The sequence below is a fragment of the Pinus tabuliformis genome, chromosome 6, assembly GCF_031772625.1.
Source record: "Pinus tabuliformis cultivar Carrire ecotype Pingquan chromosome 6, CPIR1, whole genome shotgun sequence".
Taxonomy (NCBI): domain Eukaryota; kingdom Viridiplantae; phylum Streptophyta; class Pinopsida; order Pinales; family Pinaceae; genus Pinus; species Pinus tabuliformis.
In genome coordinates this window covers 1,239,483,753-1,239,489,764 of record NC_142292.1, presented here as the reverse complement: position 1 = coordinate 1,239,489,764, position 6,012 = coordinate 1,239,483,753, and positions in this window count along the sequence as shown.

The following is a 6,012-nucleotide window of genomic DNA, read 5'->3' as shown; positions in this document are numbered from 1 at the left end:
GGTTAGTGTATAAATCAATGACATGACTTTAAATGTTGCGAAACTAAGAGTAATGCAGTGAACTTAGATTGTTGATGAATTAATTTGTGGTTGGTTGCATTGACGTCAATCTAGGACACTGTCCACCTGTAACAAGTGTTGGCAATGTACCAAGGGTGAGACCTTATATGTTACTAACTTATTCCGTTTTAAATACTAATTAACCTATAATTTTTAATTATCATTCAATACCTTGTTAACTAACCATTAACACCATTTAAATTATTTTATATATTTTTATATTTTTATTGGTCACCTAATATAACTAATTGCCATTAAATTATAATAATTTTGACTCTCGTCCTAAAGTCAAAAGTAGATGTTAGACCAGATAGCCGAGGGAGGCTCTGCTCAGACTATTTAACATGCTAAGCTAGATCTGTCTCTTCAACTTGTCCTGACGATGAACCACACTAGTTGGTTCGAAACGCGTCGACAAATGATTTATCTTGTGATTTTCGCCGAAGATTTTCTCTTAAACTTGATATGGATCACAGAAGCCCCAATTCAACAAAGGATTGACAATGTTGACACTAGACTACATTGATTTTTGTTGGACTCCTACTTGGATTCTAGTCTATCAATTAGTGCCGACAAATAATTTTGTTGATAGGACTTAATCATGAGTGTAGAGTTTCCACAAGTTGAGGTAGAGATTCTCTAAGTCAAAGCTGCAAGATTGGTTTGAAGCATAGATTACGAAGTTTATTTACATGGAGCTACATTACAAGGATGGAATGTAGAGATGGTGTTGTATGGAGATGCTACAAGGAATGAATAAGATAGTTTATGGGTTGAGTTCCTAATAAGCTTGTATGAGTGAATGTAGCGACTTGAGGAGATGCAAGGTTATAGATTGAAAAAAAAAAAAAAATGAGTGGAACCTTCCAAATCTAGTAGCATTACGGCAGTTTGAACACCCAATTAGTTGATCTATATATTTTTGGATGAAGACAATGATGGAAGCATACATTGTTGAGTTTGTGGTAGAAGGATACCATTGTTATTGAAGAGATAAGGAGGAATTCAAATGAGAATCACGAGGAAAGTTGTTAAACAAGATTCCTTTCACATAAAATGTTATTAGTGGAAGAGGGTCTTTTACCCTTTAACCCAACCAACATGGTAGTTTAGAAGCCTTATGTTGTGGGTTTGTCAAGATAATTGATGATGGTTTCAATGAATAAGTATCAGAGAGAACAAAAAGAATAATGGGAGAACTAAACAAGACTTAAAGAGAGCGAAGATACTAAATGGTAGTCGTTTAACTAGATGCATGCAATCCTGGAACATAGCAAGAAGTTATGGAAGAAGATTAATGAGAAGGTAAGCAATAAGGTGAGGTTGCAAGGGTTGAAGAAGTTGAAGAACAAGGATGAGTTAGCTAGCCAATGGTTGCAAGAAAGAGGGTTGATGTTGGATGTGAGTCCAACGAGGAGTAATAGTTGTGAAGGTATATCTATGAGGTTTGAAAGACAAACTTGAAGTATATTTCTCATTGATGTTGGATACAAACATATTGCTTAGATCCTCTACAAAATAAGGTTACACTCAAGTAGTCCTTCGAAGAACCCATGGATGCAGATACTAACGACAATGCACAACCTAATGATGTGTTGATGGTTGTATTCCAACTATTTAAGAAGAATAATGGACATGATGTATTAAATTAATAGTGGATCCATCCCGACACCAACAATACCCCTTGCGCATCTTAAATATCACTAGGTACCATCATAGCATTATGTTAGTAATAATATGATGTTAAACAATAGCCAGCCTCTTTTTGGAGGGAATAGTGGTGGCATTGGTAATAGTCATAATCATAGTACAAGTATAAGGAGTGGTTGGATTGAAAACACTAGTTTATTTAGTAATCCATATATATAACATCCATATCTTAACCCCTCGAGTTAAATTGTAAATAATTATGTTAATGATATTTATCGCATGTATTGACATTTAAATGTTGTCATTGCAAAATACCATATTGAACGCTTAAAAATAACATGTATGTAAATATTCCTTTGATAATTAAAAAAATGAGCAACTGACTAGGAACATATGAGCACTAATAAGAGTTATAATACCACAAGTGGGAAAACAATGAGGGTGTTGAGAGGAATTGTCTTGCCAAATCCTTGTAATGAAATTAAAATTTTAAAATGAGCTTTTTCCCTCTTGCCCATGAACCAATTGATTGTGAATAACTAGGTAATTGGAATAATCACCTTCATAAATATGGAAGTTGTGGTTGCAGCTGCATTAGTGCTTTGGAATTTAATGGAAGAAATGGGTTGAGTACATTCCTAGATTTTGAAGTTGAGCCACAAATTGCTTGGGGGATTGATGTAAATGTTGGACAATAACAAACTACATTTATGGGAAAATATGGAAGAGAGTAGAGATCCATGAATGGAAAAGGGTGTGAAACAATCATTCATGAATAGAGAGAGACACCTACAGAGTGAAGAGACACACGAGTTCTTGAGTCGTGATAATTATGAGTTGAAGGTTGTCAATCCCGATTATAATGATGGTTGAAGCATTATGGTTTGTTAAACTATGTTTTGGGTGCCCAATATGCTTGAAAAAGTACCAATCGTGGATTTCAATGATGTTGGTGTGTTTTGGGCTCCCTAAAAATGAATTTTTCTTATCAAACATTTTCAAAGAGCTTTGAACTATAGTTGGGTAGAGTGGGTCATGATTTGATATGTGCTTATTGAGAATGACAATTAAGAGGCGGGAAATCATCAAGGGACTATAGAGTAGTGAAGGGATTCCCTTTGATCCATGTGGCTCCAAAAAGGCTCAAAATTCTAAGTCTTCGGATTTCGTCGAAACTAGGACCAAAATGTAGAGCTCCTCGTCCTGATACTAACAATGTGAACGAAAATCAAATCCAAGTTCGTATGCTCACAATATTCACAGTCAAAGTTTTGGTAAACTTAGCCCCACTCGCTAAATTTAGTAGGTTGCTAACTAAATTTGGAGGTCCACTAAAATTGGAGGTTTGGCTAAATTTGGCTTTTGTTAACTAAGCGACAAATTAGCACTGTGTGGTGGTCGAAACTAGCAAAATTGTCACCTACTTAATTTTGTCGGTGACCCTAAAAATCCATCAACGAGTTTTTGAATGATTTATTTAAAAAAAAAAAAAGGTGGTTAGCCACCCGATTGGCAGACCCACCAACCCTCTCACCAAATATATATTAATATATATAAATATATTATGGGTCAATGGCCCAACGACCATGCCATGTTGTGCGAGGTCGGTGGGAGTTGAACCCACACCGGCCAGGGTCAACCCACCAATCGACAGCCCCAAATATAATACCAAACTTTGTAATAAAACCACAGAACCGCGATATAAACAATCGCCACAACAAATGTAATAGAACCAACATACGCCATAAGCCTTGTTTAATCCGCTCGCGAATTTTATATTTAAACCGTGTTCTTTACCATTAGAATGGGAGGATCACATAGGAGCCATGAGCGGGAGACACGTGCATAGGAAGAGAGGCCGAGATGTGGAACCATGACCTCAATGGTGGAACCATGAACTAGAGAATTTTGGAGGAATCTTTTAGATTCCCTTGGCATTGATTTTTGGCAGTGGCAGAAATATGCCAACTTTATACTCAGATTAACCGAAATTTCACCAAGAATCTGATGGTGCGGGCGGTTTTCTGTTACGAGCAGCCATTTTTCTAGAGATTGACATTCAATAATGGAACCACAAAGGTGGAACCTTGACACAGGAATCTGTAGGGAATCTTTTAGATTCCATGAGGCCCAAAATTGACAGTTTCAAAATCAAGCCAACTTTATGTTAATCCGACTCATTTTTTCACGAGGAACGTGATGGCACAATCAATTTCTTCATTTGAGCCACGAATTTTTAGTCAACCTTCAGGAGAGAATCTTTGAGGAACCTTTGAGATACCCTAGGAGCCCAAATTTGACCGAGGCAGAAAGGGGTCATGTTTATACTCATATTTCATGATTTGTTGCTAGGAACGCGATGGTGCATGTTGTTTCTTCATCTGATTAGTCGATTTTCAGGTCATCCCCAGACTTGGAAGTATAAGGTGCATTGTTGCCATGTGTTCATTTAATTTTTGTTGAGATGGTAGTTTAGTATGAGATCCATGTATGCCACTTTGTGAGAGCATCATTGTATGCCACTTTATGTTAGAGATTGTTATTTAGTCATATTGAAGGAGAAATTTTATGAGTGAGAGTTCTTATAGAAAAACGTCTCCTGGGAGAGACCATGCCACTACAGATAAGGGGGTTCATCTTTGTATTGACAAATATTGCATCATGTACTCATCATCTTCTTGCAGCAACTAAGCAAGTGGCCTTCCCACTCTTGACACCGAGCCTGAAGACGTAAGCCACACTGCGTGAACTTCGTTATCATATTGTGTTTATGGTTGTTCATGATTATTTGTTTCTTGTTTCATGATGATGGTTTGTTGAAGTTGTTTAGAACATGCATTGCTCATGATTTCACAAGCAAATGTAAGTGTCAGTAAAAGGTCCTATATAATGGGGATTTTTGTTTGAACGCATTCACAAAAAATTCTCGATTCAAGTGGTATTAGAGCAGTCTAAACCTTTTGCCAGGGATTGTGAATTGAGCGTGCAACAAGAAGGGAAATGGAGGATAACAAAGATCTCTACGAGGCCTTCTACAGGATGGAAAACATGGTAGATATATCGTTTGTTGATTATGAGGAGAAAATGGAAAAAGAGGAAAAAGAGAGCAGAGGACAATGCTCCATCTCCATCTTTGGGTGAATATTCTTCTTCTTCTTCTTCTTCTCATTTTTCAAATGAAGATATCAACGAGAGCAATCAAGCAGAGAATGTTGAATTGAGGAGACTTCTACAAGAAGCAGAAGAGGAGAAAAAGAGTTTGCAACTTCAATTACGAGCCACAAAAGAGGCTTTGGAAAATATGAAGTGCAACGAAGGCTTACAAAGCCATCATCGCCTGCTTCATAATCAACCACTAAGGTAAACATTGTTGATAGTTCTTCAGTTTCATTTTCACATGATTTCATTTTTGTTGGAAGCATTGAGTTACCCATTTCAAGAACCGGCATGAGACTCTTTACCAAGTTGGGGTATAAAGGAGGAGGACATAGTGTTAATGGCCAAGGAATGACTCAACCATTAGAGATTTTACAAAGGCCTCGATTTGCAGGATTGGGGTACATTGAAGGAGAGCGTTTAAAGGCAACAAAAGTAAGGGGTTATTCATATAAAGAATCCAAGCCATTGTCGAAACCATTGAGAAAAAAGGACGATGTAAGCACATTACAATCTTCCCATGAAAATGATCATTGTAGAAGAAGAGCTAACGGAATTTCTTCTCTCCAAATTCGTACCAGAGGCAACCATGCAAAGTATAAAAGGTCTAGGTATTCTAATGTGCGTTTTTATTACAAGAAGATTAATGATGAACAGAACTTGTGGCATAGAAAACCATGTACTTGTTGTGGATTTTATAACCATGTTGTTTCCAAGTGCTGAAAAAGAATGGCAGCAAGGAAGAAGACAAGACATGAAAACCCTTCTCCACATCAAGGTAGGGGGAAGCTTAGGCAGATCTGCAGGATGAAGAATTTTTGTAGTCATTGCAACAAGAGTTGACATCAAAGAGCCACATGTTGGGAGCTCCATCCAGAGTAGTGACTGAAGGAAAACCAGAAGGAACCTGAAAATGAATCTATTAGTGAAGCAAATCAACAAGAAATCTATATATAGGAAGAGAACCCATCAACCTGGTTTGGTAAGAGATGGGTAGTATTTTTGAGTAGTTGAGTTTGGCCACATTTATAAATCATATATTGTGAAATGATTGTAAAAGTGATGAAGTGTTTGTCATCACTTATGAATGCAACATGATGATGTTTTTGGTATTTTTTTATAGCTGGAGTATTGGTTTTTGTATGA